Source organism: Helianthus annuus, chromosome 15 (assembly GCF_002127325.2).
Source record: "Helianthus annuus cultivar XRQ/B chromosome 15, HanXRQr2.0-SUNRISE, whole genome shotgun sequence".
In the NCBI taxonomy this organism is placed as follows: Eukaryota; Viridiplantae; Streptophyta; class Magnoliopsida; order Asterales; family Asteraceae; genus Helianthus; species Helianthus annuus.
In genome coordinates this window covers 11638716-11659826 of record NC_035447.2, presented here as the reverse complement: position 1 = coordinate 11659826, position 21111 = coordinate 11638716, and the positions used below count along the sequence as shown (strand labels likewise).

The following is a 21111-nucleotide window of genomic DNA, read 5'->3' as shown; positions in this document are numbered from 1 at the left end:
TCACCGCTTTTCCTTATAAATACATGTTGAAGCATTTTTAATAAAAAAATCAAAAACTAAAATATAAAAAGAAATTAAAAAAAGTGAAAAAAGGCTAAAATATTTTTGTTTTATAAAAATGATGTTTTTATTTGAATAGTTTCGACCCTTTAAATTTTATAAGGAAAACCGCTGAAATATTTTTTTTAAATTGATTTTTAATGTGTTAAGTTAATTTTATAAGATATTTTTATTTTAATTGTTTTTTAAACATTTTTTTTTATATTTTTAGTTTTTATATTTTTATTAAAAATGCTTCTACATGAATTTATAAGTAAAGGCGCCGAATTTTTCCTTTAAAAAATTGATTTTTAACATGTTAAGTTGAATTTTTAAAAATATTTTTCGATTGGTATTTTTTTTAGTGTTTTTCAATAAAACTCAAACTGTATTACTATATCCTTAAAATGCATGATTTGTGGTTCCGACCATACATATATCACGTGAGCAAAAAGATTGTCGTACCAGGCCACCGACATAACAATAATTGTTAAAATAATATGGCCTAATAGAAACCATAATCTGATCTGCTTGGATTGTTTGGTCCATGGAAGTTTAAATCAAAGGTCACTTGTTTGACCCGTGTCCCTTTACTTGCATTTTGTTGTTTACTTTTGACAAAAGACCCCAAGCTTCTAAGGATATTACAACAATCTCCCTTCACTTCTTCGAAGTTTTATTTTTTCATTTACACATTTCAATCAATAATAAAAATAAAAATAATAATAATAATAAATCCTCAAATCGTTGTGGATTTAACATACTATTTTTATTATTATTATTTAACTTGAATTTTAATTTACGATCAAGACATACTCTTTTTATTATCTATGTCTAATAACGTTCATGTCACAAACGTAACGTGTTTAATAAAGTAAAAAATGTGTAATGTCACGTGTAGGCACCACACATTAATGCCAGCATCGTATACTGTAACCGTAATGCTTATATAGATTACACCGAGTTAGATTGGATACATCGAATCACGCATTTTTATATGGTTAACACATCACATAACGTGTCGCCTACTATCTATACTTTCTATAAAAGGAGAAATCCCGATGACATAAGAAAAGCTGATGTGGCGGCCAGAGAGGCTGTCCAACAATATTTTTCTTATGTCATTACTGCATCATAAAGCCTAATATATAAAATCATTTTAAAATCTATATAAAACTCTGCCATCCAAAACCTCTGCCCATAGCAGAGGTTGAAGGTTCAAGGGATGCATATATATCAGCAGATGTTTTGTTGCCGGTAATTTCAAATTCAAAATGCCTGGGAATACGTAATTTGCAATTAATGCATGTCACTCACTCACTTATGTCAATCATCTTCTTATATAAAGATTTTTTTTTTCTCACTTCCTTCTTCATATTTACACTCTTGTGTTCTCTGCTGATGTATTTTCAAACCACACTTTCAATGTATCTCTCCCTCAAATCCCCTCTTCTCAATACTCGACATTTGTTCATAAAGGAAAAGATAAAACGGATGCTCTCTCTGACTCACTTTCAGAACAAATTTTGGGGATATGTCGTTTGCCTTGATGATGGTGATGTAATATATAATTATGTTTGTTTTTGTTTTTTATTTTTCGTAACTGTTTTTTATCTGAGTTATGACTAAATGATGATTGTGAATGATTTGAGCAGATGATGATGATGATTGTTCTACAGTTGTTCCTACTAAATGCAAGAAACTCTCTACTTCTGCTGTAAGATAATATTTTATTTAATATTTTATTTAAGATTTTCATACTCAGTCGGTTAATCTCCGATTACAGATCTTTGTGCTTCACATAATTGTTCCAGCATCATTGTTCCAACATCGTTGAAAGTATGTTTTTTTTTTGTAATTTTGAATTTTAAATTTTGAACTGATCTACTCTAATTCTCGCTTTATATTTCAGCCTAATCATAGTTGTTGGAAATTCATACAATCGTCTGCGGGTTATTTTAGGTTTGTGGATTTTTTAAACTGTTGATAATGTTGATAATTTTTATTTTAAAGTCTTGATATATTTCAGCTCTGTTTTCTTCGAGCGACCAGTGGTAGAAGCATTTGTGGAGCCAAAATGGTTTTAGAATATGGTAATATGGATATTGATAGTATTAAATTAAATACAAAGAAAGATTAAACACTTAATATGAATTTATGTTTGTTTATATTAAATGTACACGTTTTTCCCTCCTAGATTATTAAATGTATAGTAAAATTAATCTGGGTTATGACTAAATGATGATTATGAATGATTTGTGCAGACGATGATGACGATTGTTCTACAGTTGTTCCTACTAAACGCAAGAAACTCTCTGCTTCTACTGTAAGATAAGATTTTATTTAATAAGATATATAAGTAGCTTCAGTTTGTTTTTTCCTGCCTTTTTTGTATTAAAAGATGCATAAAGTTTGGAATTTTGATGTATAGAATGTATACATATAAAATGCATACACTTCTGCAGACTCTGATGATTTAAAGCAGCGCTTTATCAAGCAAGTTGAGGATCAAGTATATGAGGATAGGGCTACTCTTCAAGAGCTGAAGAGGTGTTTTGATGGACTGCATCTTGGTCTGTTCACGAGAGACCAGGTTTCCAGAAACCTGATGGCGATGCCTTCAACTTCCGTTCGTGACCTTTGTGTTGTCGGTAATATAGGGTGCGGTGATAGAGACGTGGAGTTCATGGCGATGCTCAAAGATATACATCGAGAGGTTCAATACTCAATAGAGTTGAAGCTACAATTTCTTAATTCTTGCTGTTAGATTCTTAAATTTCTTGGTGTATAGGTTAGATTTTAAGGTTTCTGAGTTTGATTTAGATTATGAAGATGTGAAAAGTTATCCACTGCTGAAGGGTATTGTCCGTTCTCATAAATTCTGTTTAGTCTTACGAGTGTTGACTTGCCACTGTTGCCAACATCTGTTGTTGCCCAACAGAGGTTCCCAGCATCTATGTCCGACGAAGTGGTAGAAGCATGTGTTTGCCATGTAGAGTAATGTTGGTGTTTAAATGAAGAGATTTTTTTTATTATTTTTTAATGCCTGAGGTTTGAAATTTTATTATTTTTTTATTATTTGGTAAGTCAACAGTTTTTTGAAGAATTTCCTCCTCTCAATTACAAATACTCAACATCTGCTACTTTAAATGTCTGTCAAAGGTAAAGTTTGCCCAAAGAGAGCATCTGTTTGAAGTGATCCTCTGCTGATGAAGAAAAAGTCTGAAGAAAGTTTGAAGAAGCAAAGGTCTGCTATGGGTCAACAGATCTTAAAGAACAACAGATGATATTCAATAGATGGTGCTCAACAGTGGTTTTCAATGTAATAGTGATTAGGCTAATAACATATGTAAGGAGTTTGTTAGGTACTACATGTTTTGCATTAAAAGCTGCTGTTTTTAAATATAATTTTACATGTTTACATTAGATGTACACTTTTTTTCCTGCTAGATTGTTTAATATACAGTGAATTGAAATCTCACCTTTGGGCTGTAAGATATTTCACTATGTAATATCATTGATTTAGATTATGTTGATGTTGAATTAAAAATGTGTACAGATGTTTGGTAAGTCAACAGTTTTTTGAAGAATTTCCCCGTTTCAATTACAAATACTCAACATCTGCTACTCTAAATGTCTGTCAAAGGTAAAGTCTGCCCAAAGGGAACATCTGTTTGAAGTGATCCTCTACTGATGAAGACAAAGTCTGAAGAAAGTTTGAAGAAGCAAAGGTCTGCTATGGGTCAACAGATCTTAAAGAACAACAGATGATATTCAATAGATGGTGCACAACAGTGGTTTTCAATGTAATAGTGATTAGTCTAATAGCAGATGTAGGGAGTTTGTTAGGCTATTACATATTTTGCATTAAAAGCTACTGCTTTTAAATATAATTTTACATGTTTATATTAGATGTACACTTTTTGTAACACCCCAAAACCCGAATGTTTATATTTGTCGTATGTCCATATAAGACACATCATGAAATAAATAACTAGGCTAATTAACCTAGTTAAGTATATGGCAAAACTATTAAATGGAGAGAGTTGTGCCAAATGTGTTCTAAGTGCCAACATGAGGGACTAATTGAAGTAAAATGGAAGTTGAGTTATTAAAATGAAAAATAAACACACACAAACACACAATTCATGTGTGTTCTCGAACGTACAGGGGCTTCAAGAAGCCAAGCCCTAGTTCTTCAAAAAGCTTCAAATTAAGGGATGATTCAAGGCTCAAATTCGTGAATTCTCATGGATTAATGATCACCATCACAAGGGGATCATAAGGTATGTCTCGATTCTCAGTTTTGGAGAACAACCGTGAAGTGGGTTTTGATGAATGTATGAATTCGATCAAAAATTGGCATGAATACTTGCTAATGTTATCATGTTTAAATCGAATCATGGCTGAATTTTAGTAATCTTAGGGATTTAGAAGGAAACCATGTTTATGAGTATGAGAAAGACTATGATGAACATGTGTTTAGTGATGATTTTGATTATGTTGATGCATGTGTTATGAAATAGGTTTTGATAGTAATATGATGTAGGTGACAATATGATTTTGTTTGAATGTAATGGTTCATGAGATGAATTTGGGAAGAACATGCTTAAACCACTTGTACACTATGCTTGGATAGTAGATTGCACACCAAGTGTTTGATGAAATGCCTAGTATAGGTTAGTGTGTGTTATCACTTGTATGGAATGTTAATTAAGTAGTAATGAAGGCGATTATGTATTACAAGTATGAAAAGTGCTTAGTTATGATGTTGTGTACAAAATAACATGCTATGTGTATCGAGTAATAAAGCTGATTAGGATTAAAATTTGTTGCGCAACAATTTTGCAAAAATCATATAAAATCATAGGAAGGACCTGTGAGGTCGAGCCTTATATGCTCAAAAAGCTATTTAAACATATTACGTTTTGTGTTTGAACATGTTTGTTGAATTCGGATGTTAAACAGGCCAAAACAGTGCCCAAAGTCGGCAATACTGTTTTGACAGCAAGCTGTTTGGAAGCATTTCAGCTTCTGTGCTGATTTTGTAAAAATCATATAAAATCATAGGAACGTCCGATTGTTACGATCTTTATATGCTTAGAAAGGTCTCTGAGTGTAGATCATTTCATATTTGAACATGAAGAACTGAATCAGAAGATAAATGGGTTAAAATGTGTCGTGAACAGCTGCTGCGCAGAAAGTTGCTGCACATCTTTAGTATAAATATTAAGTAAAAATAGTTGTATTGTTATGCACACTTGTATGAATCATGAACTACTGATTTTAATAAATTATTAGTAAGTTATTTGATTGTTTTAAGTGTCTAAAACACTTACCAACTAGTTTATGCATATGATTGCACCAACGGGTCGAAACGGGTTGTTGATAGAAAATAGTAGAATGGATGTGTAAAAAAAAAAAACCAAGGTGTTAAGAGATGGTATGAAATGTTTAACGTATGAAACAAGTTGCCTAACTTAGAAAATGTTATCATTCTAAGTATGGAATTTTGAAAGAATAATGAACATGATGTAAATACATAATTATGCATGCTAGAAGCTCATGTATGACTTTTGTGATGATGAAATGATAAATTGTTAGATTGATTAGCATTGTAGTATTATGATACATGTTGAACTCGTTAAGCGATTGACACGTGAATAGAAGTGTGATTAGTGATGCGTATGATTACGTATACTAACTATTGAATGGATGTAATGGAATGAGATAATAGGAACGTGTCAAGGAGAGCTCAAGCATAGGAGGATAACGGGTCAAGATAAGGCAAGGTCACAAATACACTTATTGGAGCACTCAAGGTAAGTGATTTCTATAATCACTTCTTATTTTATTTAAGTAAAGTAGCGTTAGTTGATTAAGCATGATGGGGTTTGAAGTTTCATATGGTTTTGGACGTATGAAATTGGTAATTTTAGCTTAGTAGACCGAATGGGACAATATAAAGTTGTAATGCTATGACGAATAATGTCTATGTAATGGCTACGGTATGTAACCGGGTAATGGGTAAAATTGCACATAAGTGCACCAACCGAGAATGGGGACTTAGGTTAATGGGTCAAAGTGAAGGTATACTTTAGCACGGAACGTTTGTACAAGCAATGTCGATAGTATTTCATGTGCCCGGTTAGTGTAAGGTGTTATAACATTAACATTATGTGAGTCTTAAGTGTAAACATATGAGTTGTTGATAAATGCATGACGGGTCGAATAATTCGTAATGGATAATAAGCCGAAAATGTATAAGTTAAGAATTTCCTTAACCCGGATGTTGGATTTTAAGTTCACATAATAGAATGTTAGTTTACAATCATGCAGGAAGAAACGGGAGGTTAATCGGGTAAACGGTTTAAAAGCTATGCAAGTTTTTGTGCGTGCGAACGACAAAACAACACATCAGAAAAATGGCAAAACTAGAGGCCGTCGCCGACGCCCCTATGGGCCGTCGCCGACGCCTTGTGCATTTTCAGTTTTCTCCGACGCCTAATTTTCCTGTCTACGGAGGTTTCTGGCTACGCGAAAAACTAATAGCCGTCGCCGACGCCCTATAGGGCCGTCGCCGACGGCCTCCACATGTTTTAAATGCTGAAATTCGTTAATTAAGTTATTTTGTGTACCGCAAGCTTCGGTATATTAACCGTGGTCTACGACGGGCCTCCCAAGCATAATTTTGAATGTTTCCTTGATGCTTTTGGATCATAAATCCAAGTCTAAGCACTCCATAATTAATGTACGAGTATGATAAGTGAATGCGAATAGGTTAAATCAAGAATTGAATGTAAGTACGTATGTGTAGACATGATTATGTAAGCATTTAGTTATGTATATAGATAAGTAGACGTGTAGATATGTAGGTGCGTATGATTAGACGTATGAATATACGAATGCACGAAGTAGGATTTATCGCCTATGAAAAGAATGGGACAGGTATGCATGTATACATGGTTTCAATACGTTTGAGTATGGACGTTACTAATGATGTGCTTGAGATTGGAATGTAATGCAGGGATGAGAACGTCAGACTCTTGTAGAATTGAAGCCGAACCTGGAAGCCGAACTCGAAACAAAGGAATCCGAGAGGATAGTCGAATGAATTAAAGTTTATGTTGTTGAATGTGATATGATTTTTAATTGTACCAGATTATTGTTGTATGATGTTGTCAATGACTAATGGTTAAGTTGTATGTGATGTCCACAGGTACTACACGGATTTCTTCTACCACTATCGAAGATAAGCGGGCATAGATCGAGTCGAATAACAAGGATTGTACAAAAAGAACGGTTACGTAGTCTTAATTTTGTAACACATTAATTTGTAAAAAGGGAAGTGAATTTTTTTAAGCTTCTTGAATGTGTGTATTATTTTAAGATCGTAAAGGAATTTTTAAAGCTATTTTTCCGCTGCGTTATCTTTAAGTTCTTACACGATGATCTTACAGGGAATCGTTCTTATTACGAACGGGTCATGCCCGAATTTTCTTAAATAATAGTGTGGTAATATTACTTTTCGGATTAAGAAATATGGGCGTTACAAGTTGGTATCAGAGCCCTGGTTTGAGAGAATCAAGTAACAGGAGGTAAATACTTGAACTCAAACCGGTGTGCTCTCGTGACCAAGAACCCGTGCAATCCAAGACTCGATCGAGGCCTAAAGGCAAAAGCGAATGTAAGTACGTATTAGATTATGTATTTGAAGGAAACTAATAGTATGTTTTGTGAAGGGAAAGCGCAATTGTTGGGAGAGATGATCCGTGAATGCGGTCTAGGACCGACATCGAGGCAAGTAACGGAAGGAATTGACCCCAGGTACGTAAACCTAACGTATGGGCGTATGAAATGGTATGGATAAGCAAGTGAAAGAAAAATTTTGAACAAATTATGATAACGACATGGTAAATAAGTTTTGAAAATGTTACACGAGCCGAAACTAAATTCTTCGGACATAAGGTGGCGATTACGCGAAGACACGAAACTAGTACGTGGAATGTGTACCTGGCCAGTACACAAGAAACGTATGACGTTCGTGAGACCGTGATAATTATTACAGGTATGTCCGATAGAGTTTGGTAGCAGCTGGGCGTGTGGGTGAAATGGTTAGTAAGACTCTCGGGGGATTGAGAGTACTTTGTAGGAATGAAATATGCGAATGCAATGCTTGAATCCGCGAGACGGATTCAAGGAATGAAATATGCGAATGCAATGCTTGAATCCGCGAGACGGATTCAAGGAATGAAATATGCGAATGCGATGCTTGAATCCGCGAGACGGATACAAGGAATGAAATATGCGAATGCGATGCTTGAATTCGCGAGACGGATTCAAGGAATGAAAGATACGAATGCGATGCTTGAATCCGCGAGACGGATTCAAGGAATGAAAGATATGGATGCACTGCTTGAATCCGCAAGACGGATTCAAGGAATGAAAGGCATGAATGCAATGTTCAAATCCGCGAAGCGGACTTAAGGTATAAAAAGGCGAAAACTAGTCTACATAAGAAGGGTCAATAGTTTGACCATGATTACGTCAAACAAGACATATAAGTAAATGTAATGCAAATGAACAAAGGAATGATAAGAAGGAAGATATTCGAATGTGAAGTGATTACATACCAAAACAAATAAATATTCCTTAAGTGATATGATCCAAATTATGTTTAAACTTTTGTATATATATATACATGATTATATTTATGTAAATGTGTTGTAAGCAAGAATGGTAGAAAGGATAAATGGGACATACGGGTCAGATGGCAACCGCCATTTGAACTCGGTAGTTAATGATATGATTTGTCAAGTTTCATGCTCATAGGTGAGCTTGAAGAATGGAGACGCAATATCACTAACCGGAAAGGAATGATCATCGTAAGGTATGGATAACGAATCAATGGCATTTACTTCCGTCAGATGTGTATAAAAAGAGTCATAACTTAAATAGGAGGTTATGACTTGACTAGAGGCTGATGTGTTAGAATAGAATATATATATATACAAACCGTAATGCAAAGATGTAGAATGACTTTCAAAAAGTTCGTAATGATCGTCAAGTGGTATAGAACATGAATGCCTGTAACTGTGGTAATTCTGGTAGAATGTAAGTGATGACAAGTACCGTTAAGAAATACCAACCTTGATGCTTGGCTTGTTGGCCATGTTCATTTGAACAAGACACTGTAGAAAAGATACGCATGGCATAAATAACGATAGTAACCATGGAAATAATGCTTAATTTTTGTGTTAAGTATGGATAAGAGAGTTTAAGAAGGGTGATTTTGATTGTAACAATAAGTCTTTAAATGATTATAATATGCATATGATAATATATCGACCCCTCCTATGAGCTTAAGGATAATCGGAAGTAACGATAGTAATGGAATGTTTAGGATGGCTCATAGTGAACAAAATGAAAGATAGCATATGATGTATGAGTAGAATGAAATAAATCGACTTATTTCAATTAGTAAATATACAAATGTAATATGCTTAAATAGGATGTTATAAACAAGCCATAGACTTAGTATGTATGGTTAATAACTGCATACAATTGGAATAAATTCGATGAATAAAATGCTAGGGATAATATGTGCTAGAAACTAGCAATATGAAGTGAAAGACACTAATAAGAGCTCTGGAGCAGAATCTAACATAAGTATTGTGAATGAACAACTTGAAAGGGGTAAGAGTAGAATTGGTTTAATTTTAAATGAAAAAGGTTTCGGGGACGAAACCTTATTTAAGGGGGGTAGACTTGTAACACCCCAAAACCCGAATGTTTATATTTGTCGTATGTCCATATAAGACACATCATGAAATAAATAACTAGGCTAATTAACCTAGTTAAGTATATGGCAAAACTATTAAATGGAGAGAGTTGTGCCAAATGTGTTCTAAGTGCCAACATGAGGGACTAATTGAAGTAAAATGGAAGTTGAGTTATTAAAATGAAAAATAAACACACACAAACACACAATTCGTGTGTGTTCTCGAACGTACAGGGGTTTCAAGAAGCCAAGCCCTAGTTCTTCAAAAAGCTTCAAATTAAGGGACGATTAAAGGCTCAAATTCGTGAATTCTCATGGATTAATGATCACCATCACAAGGGGATCATAAGGTATGTCTCGATTCTCAGTTTTGGAGAACAACCGTGAAGTGGGTTTTGATGAATGTATGAATTCGATCAAAAATTGGCATGAATACTTGCTAATGTTATCATGTTTAAATCGAATCATGGCTGAATTTTAGTAATCTTAGGGATTTAGAAGGAAACCATGTTTATGAGTATGAGAAAGACTATGATGAACATGTGTTTAGTGATGATTTTGATTATGTTGATGCATGTGTTATGAAATAGGTTTTGATAGTAATATGATGTAGGTGACAATATGATTTTGTTTGAATGTAATGGTTCATGAGATGAATTTGCGAAGAACATGCTTAAACCACTTGTACACTATGCTTGGAAAGTAGATTGCACACCAAGTGTTTGATGAAATGCCTAGTATAGGTTAGTGTGTGTTATCACTTGTATGGAATGTTAATTAAGTAGTAATGAAGGCGATTATGTATTACAAGTATGAAAAGTGCTTAGTTATGATGTTGTGTACAAAATAACATGCTATGTGTATCGAGTAACAAAGCTGATTAGGATTAAAATTTGTTGCGCAACAATTTTGCAAAAATCATATAAAATCATAGGAAGGACCTGTGAGGTCGAGCCTTATATGCTCAAAAAGCTATTTAAACATATTACGTTTTGTGTTTGAACATGTTTGTTGAATTCGGATGTTAAACAGGCCAAAACAGTGCCCAAAGTCGGCAATACTGTTTTGACAGCAAGCTGTTTGGAAGCATTTCAGCTTCTGTGCTGATTTTGTAAAAATCATATAAAATCATAGGAACGTCCGATTGTTACGATCTTTATATGCTTAGAAAGGTCTCTGAGTGTAGATCATTTCATATTTGAACATGAAGAACTGAATCAGAAGATAAATGGGTTAAAATGTGTCGTGAACAGCTGCTGCGCAGAAAGTTGCTGCACATCTTTAGTATAAATATTAAGTAAAAATAGTTGTATTGTTATGCACACTTGTATGAATCATGAACTACTGATTTTAATAAATTATTAGTAAGTTATTTGATTGTTTTAAGTGTCTAAAACACTTACCAACTAGTTTATGCATATGATTGCACCAACGGGTCGAAACGGGTTGTTGATAGAAAATAGTAGAATGGATGTGTAAAAAAAAAAAACCAAGGTGTTAAGAGATGGTATGAAATGTTTAACGTATGAAACAAGTTGCCTAACTTAGAAAATGTTATCATTCTAAGTATGTAATTTTGAAAGAATAATGAACATGATGTAAATACATAATTATGCATGCTAGAAGCTCATGTATGTCTTTTGTGATGATGAAATGATAAATTGTTAGATTGATTAGCATTGTAGTATTATGATACATGTTGAACTCGTTAAGCGATTGACACGTGAATAGAAGTGTGATTAGTGATGCGTATGATTACGTATACTAACTATTGAATGGATGTAATGGAATGAGATAATAGGAACGTGTCAAGGAGAGCTCAAGCATAGGAGGATAACGGGTCAAGATAAGGCAAGGTCACAAATACACTTATTGGAGCACTCAAGGTAAGTGATTTCTATAATCACTTCTTATTTTATTTAAGTAAAGTAGCGTTAGTTGATTAAGCATGATGGGGTTTGAAGTTTCATATGGTTTTGGTCGTATGAAATTGGTAATTTTAGCTTAGTAGACCGAATGGGACAATATAAAGTTGTAATGCTATGACGAATAATGTCTATGTAATGGCTACGGTATGTAACCGGGTAATGGGTAAAATTGCACATAAGTGCACCAACCGAGAATGGGGACTTAGGTTAATGGGTCAAAGTGAAGGTATACTTTAGCACGGAACGTTTGTACAAGCAATGTCGATAGTATTTCATGTGCCCGGTTAGTGTAAGGTGTTATAACATTAACATTATGTGAGTCTTAAGTGTAAACATATGAGTTGTTGATAAATGCATGACGGGTCAAATAATTCGTAATGGATAATAAGCCGAAAATGTATAAGTTAAGAATTTCCTTAACCCGGATGTTGGATTTTAAGTTCACATAATAGAATGTTAGTTTACAATCATGCAGGAAGAAACGGGAGGTTAATCGGGTAAACGGTTTAAAAGCTATGCAAGTTTTTGTGCGTGCGAACGACAAAACAACACATCAGAAAAATGGCAAAACTAGAGGCCGTCGCCGACGCCCCTATGGGCCGTCGCCGACGCCTTGTGCATTTTCAGTTTTCTCCGACACCTAATTTTCCTGTCTACGGAGGTTTCTGGCTACGCGAAAAACTAATAGCCGTCGCCGACGCCCTATAGGGCCGTCGCCGATGGCCTCCACATGTTTTAAATGCTGAAATTCGTTAATTAAGTTATTTTATGTACCGTAAGCTTCGGTATATTAACCGTGGTCTACGACCGGCCTCCCAAGCATAATTTTGAATGTTTCCTTGATGCTTTTGGATCATAAATCCAAGTCTAAGCACTCCATAATTAATGTACGAGTATGATAAGTGAATGCGAATAGGTTAAATCAAGAATTGAATGTAAGTACGTATGTGTAGACATGATTATGTAAGCATTTAGTTATGTATATAGATAAGTAGACGTGTAGATATGTAGGTGCGTATGATTAGACGTATGAATATACGAATGCACGAAGTAGGATTTATCGCCTATGAAAAGAATGGGACAGGTATGCATGTATACATGGTTTCAATACGTTTGAGTATGGACGTTACTAATGATGTGCTTGAGATTGGAATGTAATGCAGGGATGAGAACGTCAGACTCTTGTAGAATTGAAGCCGAACCTGGAAGCCGAACTCGAAACAAAGGAATCCGAGAGGATAGTCGAATGAATTAAAGTTTATGTTGTTGAATGTGATATGATTTTTAATTGTACCAGATTATTGTTGTATGATGTTGTCAATGACTAATGGTTAAGTTGTATGTGATGTCCACAGGTACTACACGGATTTCTTCTACCACTATCGAAGATAAGCGGGCATAGATCGAGTCGAATAACAAGGATTGTACAGAAAGAACGGTTACGTAGTCTTAATTTTGTAACACATTAATTTGTAAAAAGGGAAGTGAATTTTTTTAAGCTTCTTGAATGTGTGTATTATTTTAAGATCGTAAAGGAATTTTTAAAGCTATTTTTCCGCTGCGTTATCTTTAAGTTCTTACACGATGATCTTACAGGGAATCGTTCTTATTACGAACGGGTCATGCCCGAATTTTTCTTAAATAATAGTGTGGTAATATTACTTTTCGGATTAAGAAATATGGGCGTTACACTTTTTTCCTGCTAGATTGTTTAATATACAGGGAATTGAAATCTCACCTTTGGGCTGTAAGATATTTCACTATGTAATATCATTGATTTAGATTATGTTGATGTTTAATAAAAAAACGTGTACAGATGTTTGGTAAGTCAACAGTTTTTTGAAGAATTCCCTCCTTTCAATTACAAATACTCAACATCTGCTACTCTAAATGTCTGTCTAAGGTAAAGTCTGCCCAAAGAGAACATCTGTTTGAAGTGATCCTCTGCTAATGAAGACAAAGTCTGAAGAAAGTTTGAAGAAGCAAAGGTCTGCTATGGGTCAACAGATCTTAAAGAACAACAGATGATATTCAATAGATGGTGCTCAACAGAGGTTTTCAATGTAATAGTGATTAGGCTAATAGCAGATGTAGGGAGTTTGTTAGGCTATTACATGTTTTGCATTAAAAGCTGTTGTTTTTAAATATAATTTTACATGTTTATACTAAATGTACACTTTTTTTCCTACTAGATTGTTTAATATACAGTGAATTGAAATCTAACCTTTGGGCTGTAAGATATTTCACTATGTAATATCATTGATTTAGATAATGTTGATGTTGAATTAAAAACGTGTACAGATGTTTGGTAAGTCAACAGTTTTTTAAAGAATTTCCTTCTCTCAGTTACAAATACTCAACATCTGCTACTCTAAATGTCTGTCAAAGGTAAAGTCTGCCCAAATAGAACATCTGTTTGAAGTGATCCTCTGCTGATGAAGACAAAGTCTGAAGAAAGTTTGAAGAAGCAAAGATCTGCTATGGGTCAACAGATCTTAAAGAACAACAGATGATATTCAATAGATGGTGCTCAACAGAGGTTTTCAATGTAATAGTGCTTAGGCTAATAGCAGATGTAGGGAGTTTGTTAGGCTATTAGATGTAATTGCAATCTTTATAAAAACATCATGATGAAAGCATTCTTCTCATTGTGTCTGAGTTTGATTTAGATTATGTGGATGTTGAATTGTGCCTGAACAGATGTTTCGTAAGTCAAAAGATGTGAAAATTTTAAAAGACAAATATTGAAGTTTTAAAATGCGTTTTATGGAAAATGATCATTTATAGTGTTTAAAATTAAAATGCGTGTTATGGTAAATGAAGAGGTTAATTGTAATTATGATACCCTGTTTTTTTTTAAGGTTTAAAATTTGTCCTTTGGGTTTCTTGATATTTAATTTTATAGTTTTCCCATGAAAACTTATTGTCACACCCCGACCACGTAGAACATACAAAACGTGGCGGAAACGTCGGGGAGTGTTGTAACAGAATCAATTGTTTCAAATCCATGGCAAATGAAGTTTCGTTTTATAAATCAAACATGAAAGTTTACATTGTCTAAACAAGAATCAAAGTGTACATAACATAAATTAACTAGTTCTTGTCTCGTTTTAAGTCACTAAGGCACAGGTCCGCCTAAGTATGTCTTGATAAGTCCTATGCATCATCTCCTGAAAACACATGTGAAAATAGGTACGTCAGCATAAAAATGCCTGTGAGATACATTGGTTTTGTGAAAACGGAATTCATGACTTGAGTTTGAGAAAATGTTTAGTCATGAACCTCGTATTTTGCTTTGTCTTGTAAATCATTTGAAAAACGGTAAGATCAAATGATATGTATAAATAAGAGAACAATGCATGGTTAACTGAATAACCATGTAAAAAGAGTTTGTATAAGATTTGTTGTTTGTAAATCAATGTCTTGTGAAAAGCGTGTTATTTGTATAAAATGTTCTATGTCTCAAATTGAAATGATTCAAATAACGCTACGATATGCAATACCATACAAACACTTATATATAGGAAGTACCAGCGGCGTATCCACCATGCTTGTATCATATTACACATGCCTCGTTACTTAAATCACTTACTCAAACAAACCATCAAGACGAAATGTTTAACAACGGTAGAAATGTTTATGTATAGTCAAATGGTTACAACGGTTCAAAATGTAGTATAATGTGTTCATATGCTGGATGAGCATATGCAACAGAAATGCAATGTGAAACAATGTACTACGTATGCACACAATGGGCGTACGTAGCATGAAATGTATTGTAGAGTACAACGGTTCAAAATGTAGTGTAATGTGTTCATATGCTGGATGAGCATATGCAACAGTAATGCAATGTGAAACAATGTACTACCTATGCACACAATGGGCGTACGTAGCATGAAATGTATTGTAGAGTACGACGGTTCAAAATGTAGTGTAATGTGTTCATATGCTGGATGAGCATATGCAACAGTAATGCAATGTGAAACAATGTACTACGTATGCACACAATGGGCGTACGTAGCATGAAATGTAAAGCAATGTACTAAGTACGCACACAATGGGCATACATAGCATAAACACAATGAAATCACGTACTATATATGTACTATCGAACATAGTAGTATATGATGTGAAAACTGGAAAGCATAAAAGTAGCAAGTAGGCACATGTGTTTCACCCCAAAACAGTTTGGAAAACAGTAAAAGAGGGGTTCAATGTACTCACCTGAGATTGCTTTGAATTCCTTGTATAATAACCAAACAAATGCTAGATCACGGAATATCAAACGGCACCTAATAGGTAGCTATGTTAATATACCGGACCAAATCGGAAGGATCAGATAGTACGCGGGTTCGTAAACCAAACGAGTATGGAGACTCGTGTAATATGGTTTAACAAAGCCTACATACTAAAATGAAACCTAACCTAAGTGCTTGCGACCCATTACGACCCGTTTAGGTAGCTTATGCTACCCTAACGCGTGTTTCGCGTAGAACGCGTTCGGAACGCCTAACATCGTGACCACAAGGTATAACCTCGGAAGGTTATAGCTATGGTCACCTAATGTGTTTGGTCGGATCCTAAAGATCGACCAAATGGGTCGGGTTCGAAAGTATAAGCGATGGTTTAGATCGCTTACCTTACGACCCTATATAAGCACTATACTAAACGTGACGAGCTAAGCATGTTAGAACATGCTTAACTAAGTTTAGAAAACAGGTTTGACATCAAAACAAACGGCTTTGATGCCCACGAGTAGTTTGGTTACAAAATATGCAAGAATGCACATTTTGGCCGAAACTACGACTCGTCACTGAGCCTAGATAACGTGGTGATCAGTAGGTATGGTCACTATGGACCATAACCATCGTGATCACGCTCACGTTATGAAGTTCCATGAACTTCGCATCGACCATAAGCTGGTCAATGCAGAAAGTCAACAAAACGTTGACTTTCGGACTCGAAAAGCGATAAAAGAGCGAAAGAAGACTTACGGAAGGTCCCCGAGTGCTAATCTAGATCAAATAGCTCAGGTATGGAACAATGGTTCCAACTTAGAGCCTTAAGATCAGATGTTGTGGGTTTTTGGAACAAAGGGGGGGGGGGTATTTATAGGAAAAGTGGAACCGTTAGGATCGTTTATCAAATATCGTGCCGCGATCTCGAGCGTACACTTGTCAAATTCTTGTGGTAAGTCAGAAATTGCCCCTTGGCTCTTGATTGGGTGAAAGGGCATTGCCTCTTGATCGAACGAAAGGCCAACTGCATTAAATAGATACATTGAATCTGTCTGACAGTCTCACGCGCCCCACGTAAGGATTTGGTAAATCCTTACGCGCCCCGCCTAAGGTTCCCAGATCAGAATTTACAATTTTGGTCCCTGCACTTCAGAAACACGTATTTTGGCCCATTTTTGGCACGTTTAAGCCCCGTTAACCTCATTTCAAGGCTCTAAGATGAAGTTAAAGTGTAGGGGACATGAAATATGCTCAAAAATATTCCGGATGTCGGTTCATTTGGCCGTACGAGTGCGATGTTCGCTTAATTACGACGGAATGCGCATAAGCGCGAAAGACGATCCAAATGACGCGACGAATGGATTTTTCTCATGCCCAACACTAAGGCATAATATAAGGATGCTTACATAAATTTTTGGATGTCCGGATGTATTCAGAACGTAAGTTATGCGCGAAAGTGCAAACTTATGCACTTTTTGACACTTTTAGTCCCTGAATGATCCAAAAGTTTATTTTAGCATACCAAACCCCTCAAAGCCTATTTCTAATCTATGTAAAGGATATTTATGGTATGTTTAACTTATGGACATGTTCCGGAATGTTCGTTACAGTTCAAATTGGCATACTTTCGCAGTTTGTCAAGTTTAGTCCCTGTAAGCGAATTAACTTGTTTTTGCCATACCAAAGCCTTCAAAACTTATTTCTAAGTTATGTAAAGGTTATTTAAGGTATGTTGAGTATATGTTGATGTTCCGGAGTATTTGTCGCATTAAACTAAGTACGTTTACGCACCAGTTTGCGTAAAATTCTCTAGAAAGCGATGTAGAGTTTGAAATTGAACAATAATTGATATGTGCATGACATACACATATTTATACAAGATCCCAAGTATGAAATACAATATTTCATCGGCTTGGTATTTGTTTGATGGTCGCGGTGACACAGGTGTCACAGTCTCCCCTACTTTAGGAAATTTCGTCCCGAAATTTATTCGTAGGAGTCTATTTGTGACTTTGCCAAATAACCACCAGCGATATGTAAGGCAATATCCTGTCATTTCCTTAACGGTCATTCCTCAGAAACGAATATGAACAGACGGAGTCATTTTCCTCAACGAGTATTCTTCGGAAATGGAAATGACGGAATAAGCAAACGGATGTTCATTTCCTCAATGGACAAATCGTCAGAAACGAAAATGAACTAACGGAGTCATCTTCAACGGTTGCTTCCTCAGATTTGGAAATGAAGGATTTCACAACGGATATTCATTTCCTCAACGGATAAATCTTCAGAAACGAAAAATGAACAGACGGAGTCATTTTCAACGGTTGCTTCATCAGAGTTGGAAATGAAGGATTACACAACGGATATTCATCTCCTCAACGGATAAATCTTCAGAAACGAAAATGAACTAAACGGAATCATTTTCAACGGTTGCTTCATCAGAGTTGGAAATGAAGGATTTCACAACGGATATTCATTTCCCCCAACGGATAAATCGTCAGAAACGAAAATGAACTAAAGGAGTCATTTTCAACGGTTGCTTCATCAGAGTTGGAAATGAAGGATTACACAACGGATATTCATCTCCTCAACGGATAAATCTTCAGAAACGAAAATGAACTAAACGGAATCATTTTCAACGGTTGCTTCATCAGAGTTGGAAATGAAGGATTACACAACGGATATTCATTCCCTCAACGGATAAATCTTCAGAAACGAAAATGAACCAAACGGAATCATTTTCAACGGTTGCTTCATCAGAGTTGGAAATGAAGGATTACACAACGGATATTCATTCCCTCAACGGATAATCTTCAGAAACGAAAATGAACTAACGGAGTTATCTTCAACGGTTGCTTCCTCAGAGTTGGAAATGAAGGATTACACAACGGATATTCATTTCCTCAACGGATAAATCTTCAGAAACGAAAATGAGCTAACGGAGTCATCTTCAACGGTTGCTTCCTCAGAGTTGGAAATGAAGGATTACACAACGGATATTCATTTCCTCAACGGATAATCTTCAGAAACGAAAATGAACAAACGGGGTCATCCTCAACGGGTATTCTTCAGATTTGGAAATGAAGGATAAACGGATATTCATTTCCTCAACGGATAAATCTTCAGAACGAAAATGAACAAACGGAGTCATTTTCCTCGACGGGTATTCTTCAGATTTGGAAATGAAGGATAAACGGATATTCATTTCCTCAACGGATATTCTTCAGAAGTGAAAAATGAATAGCTAGTTCATTTTTCCTCAACGGATGCTTCATCAGAATTGGAAATGAATAGGGTTAACTCTAGACACATGACAGAACTTGCTGTGATTTCTGTGCACTAAATTCCATAATTATGTATGCATCCATAATTACGTAATCCCTTGCACAGTCCCCACAGTTTGTTTTGTAATGTTTTGGGGAAGGATATCAAACTTGTGACGAGGGTGACTAGACTTCCATCGGTTCCTTTTAATTAGATCGACAGGGGATCCTCTTGGTTAGGCCACCAAGGAGTCCTTTCAGCTATATCATCACATGATATCCCTAACCAGATTTTTTTTTTTTGGATGAATCTGTTTAGCTAGACCACTCAAGGGGTCTAATTATGAAGTAGTACTTTATAATCCGAGGGACTTAACTATAACATAGAAGTCCATTGAGGATTTTAAGTAATACCTTTGGGCATCCTACTATGAATCTCTTGTACACGGATATGTAAGATTCTACGAAGATTTGGATAACATAATTTGGATCACACAACAATACATAAGGAAACACATAAGCACATAGTCACATAATTGTTTAATTTGATCATAATTTGTTATTAACTTGTTATCGATTGAATACGGATATGGAAACCTGTCGACGGATCTCAATGTTCACTGGAATCTATCTGAGAAGATAGAAAGATCTCCCAAAATTCGATTTTTGATTACAAGGAATCACCACATTCGAATGAAGGTATACAACAATTAAAGACTTACGGGAAATTCCTAGGTACCCTATTAAGGATTTATAGTGGTACCTTGGGTATTCGTCTTGTGTTGTAACCTGCGCCTTGTACTTCGTTTCCTTAGAATAAACGGGTACTTAGGAATTCCGTGGAAGACGCAAGCGATTATAGAATGGGAGAATTTTGGGGGTAGTTTGTTCTTCAAGGAATACGGTTCCTTGATTGTCGGTATTGCAAGGGATATGTCGTTTATACATGCAACCATAGAAATACATTGCAATGTAAATGAAAGATTTATTTATAAACAACGATATCAACTGTTCCTTGGATCTTGACAACAAAAGAAACTTAATACATAAGACATGATTATTTCTAAACGATGTTGTCTTCTAGTCAGTCGGGTGATCATCCTTGTGCTGGATTTGCATTAGCAAGCTTTGGGAAATTGCTTCGGAAATGACCCATCTCGCCACAGTTGAAACAAGAACCTGGTAGGAAACGACCTTGAGCGGGATTGTTGCCAGCTTGGTTTGGTGCAGCTGCAGCTGGGCAGATTCTTGTTGTATGGCCTATGAGTCCACAAGTTTGGCATTTGCGGCACTGTACATTGGCGTGATGATGGAGGCTACATTGGTTGCACAAGGGTGCAGTTCCATTGTATGGTTTTCTAGCAGGGGGTTGAGCTGGTTGGTTGGGGACGGCTTGACCATTGTGAGCGACCACGGCGAAGTTCTGAGAAGCCTTTCGCTTCCTTGACTTCTTAGGAGATTCAGTCTGTTCATCCATGGTCTTTGATTCCTCGATTGGGTTCGATTCCCCGGCCGATTTCTTGTCACCTTTTCGAAAAAGTTTATGCTTTCTGATCTGCGATTCAGTCAAGGTTGCAGATAGCTCAATGGCCTGACGGAGTGTGGTAGGGTTGCTACCAGTGACAATGTCTTGTACCGAGTCAGGCAGGCCGTCGATGTACCTTTCGATAGCCTTGTCGAGTGGGGCGACCATAGTCGGGCAAAGTAGACTCAACTCCTCAAACCTATCAGTATATGCCCTGTGTTCGCCACTATCTTGTTTCAAATCATCAAACTTCTTCTCCAACGCTCGTTGTTCATGACGAGGACAAAACTCTCTCATCATAAGTGCTCTCAGTTCAGCCCATGTTTGTGCTAGA

The 21111-nt window shown here is 35.7% G+C and overlaps 2 long non-coding RNA genes across 2 annotated transcripts; both read left to right on the top strand.

The window, feature by feature from the left end:
• The first annotated feature begins 4190 nt into the window (after positions 1-4190).
• On the top strand, positions 4191-7460 carry LOC110910637. The gene is made up of 2 exons (XR_004881631.1): positions 4191-4325; positions 5777-7460. It is a non-coding gene; the product is annotated as an uncharacterized LOC110910637 (long non-coding RNA).
• A 960-nt stretch (positions 7461-8420) lies between these two features.
• Positions 8421-13305, top strand: LOC110910636. Its single transcript, XR_004881630.1, has 2 exons — positions 8421-10170; positions 11622-13305. It is a non-coding gene; the product is annotated as an uncharacterized LOC110910636 (long non-coding RNA).
• The last annotated feature ends 7806 nt before the right edge of the window (positions 13306-21111 follow it).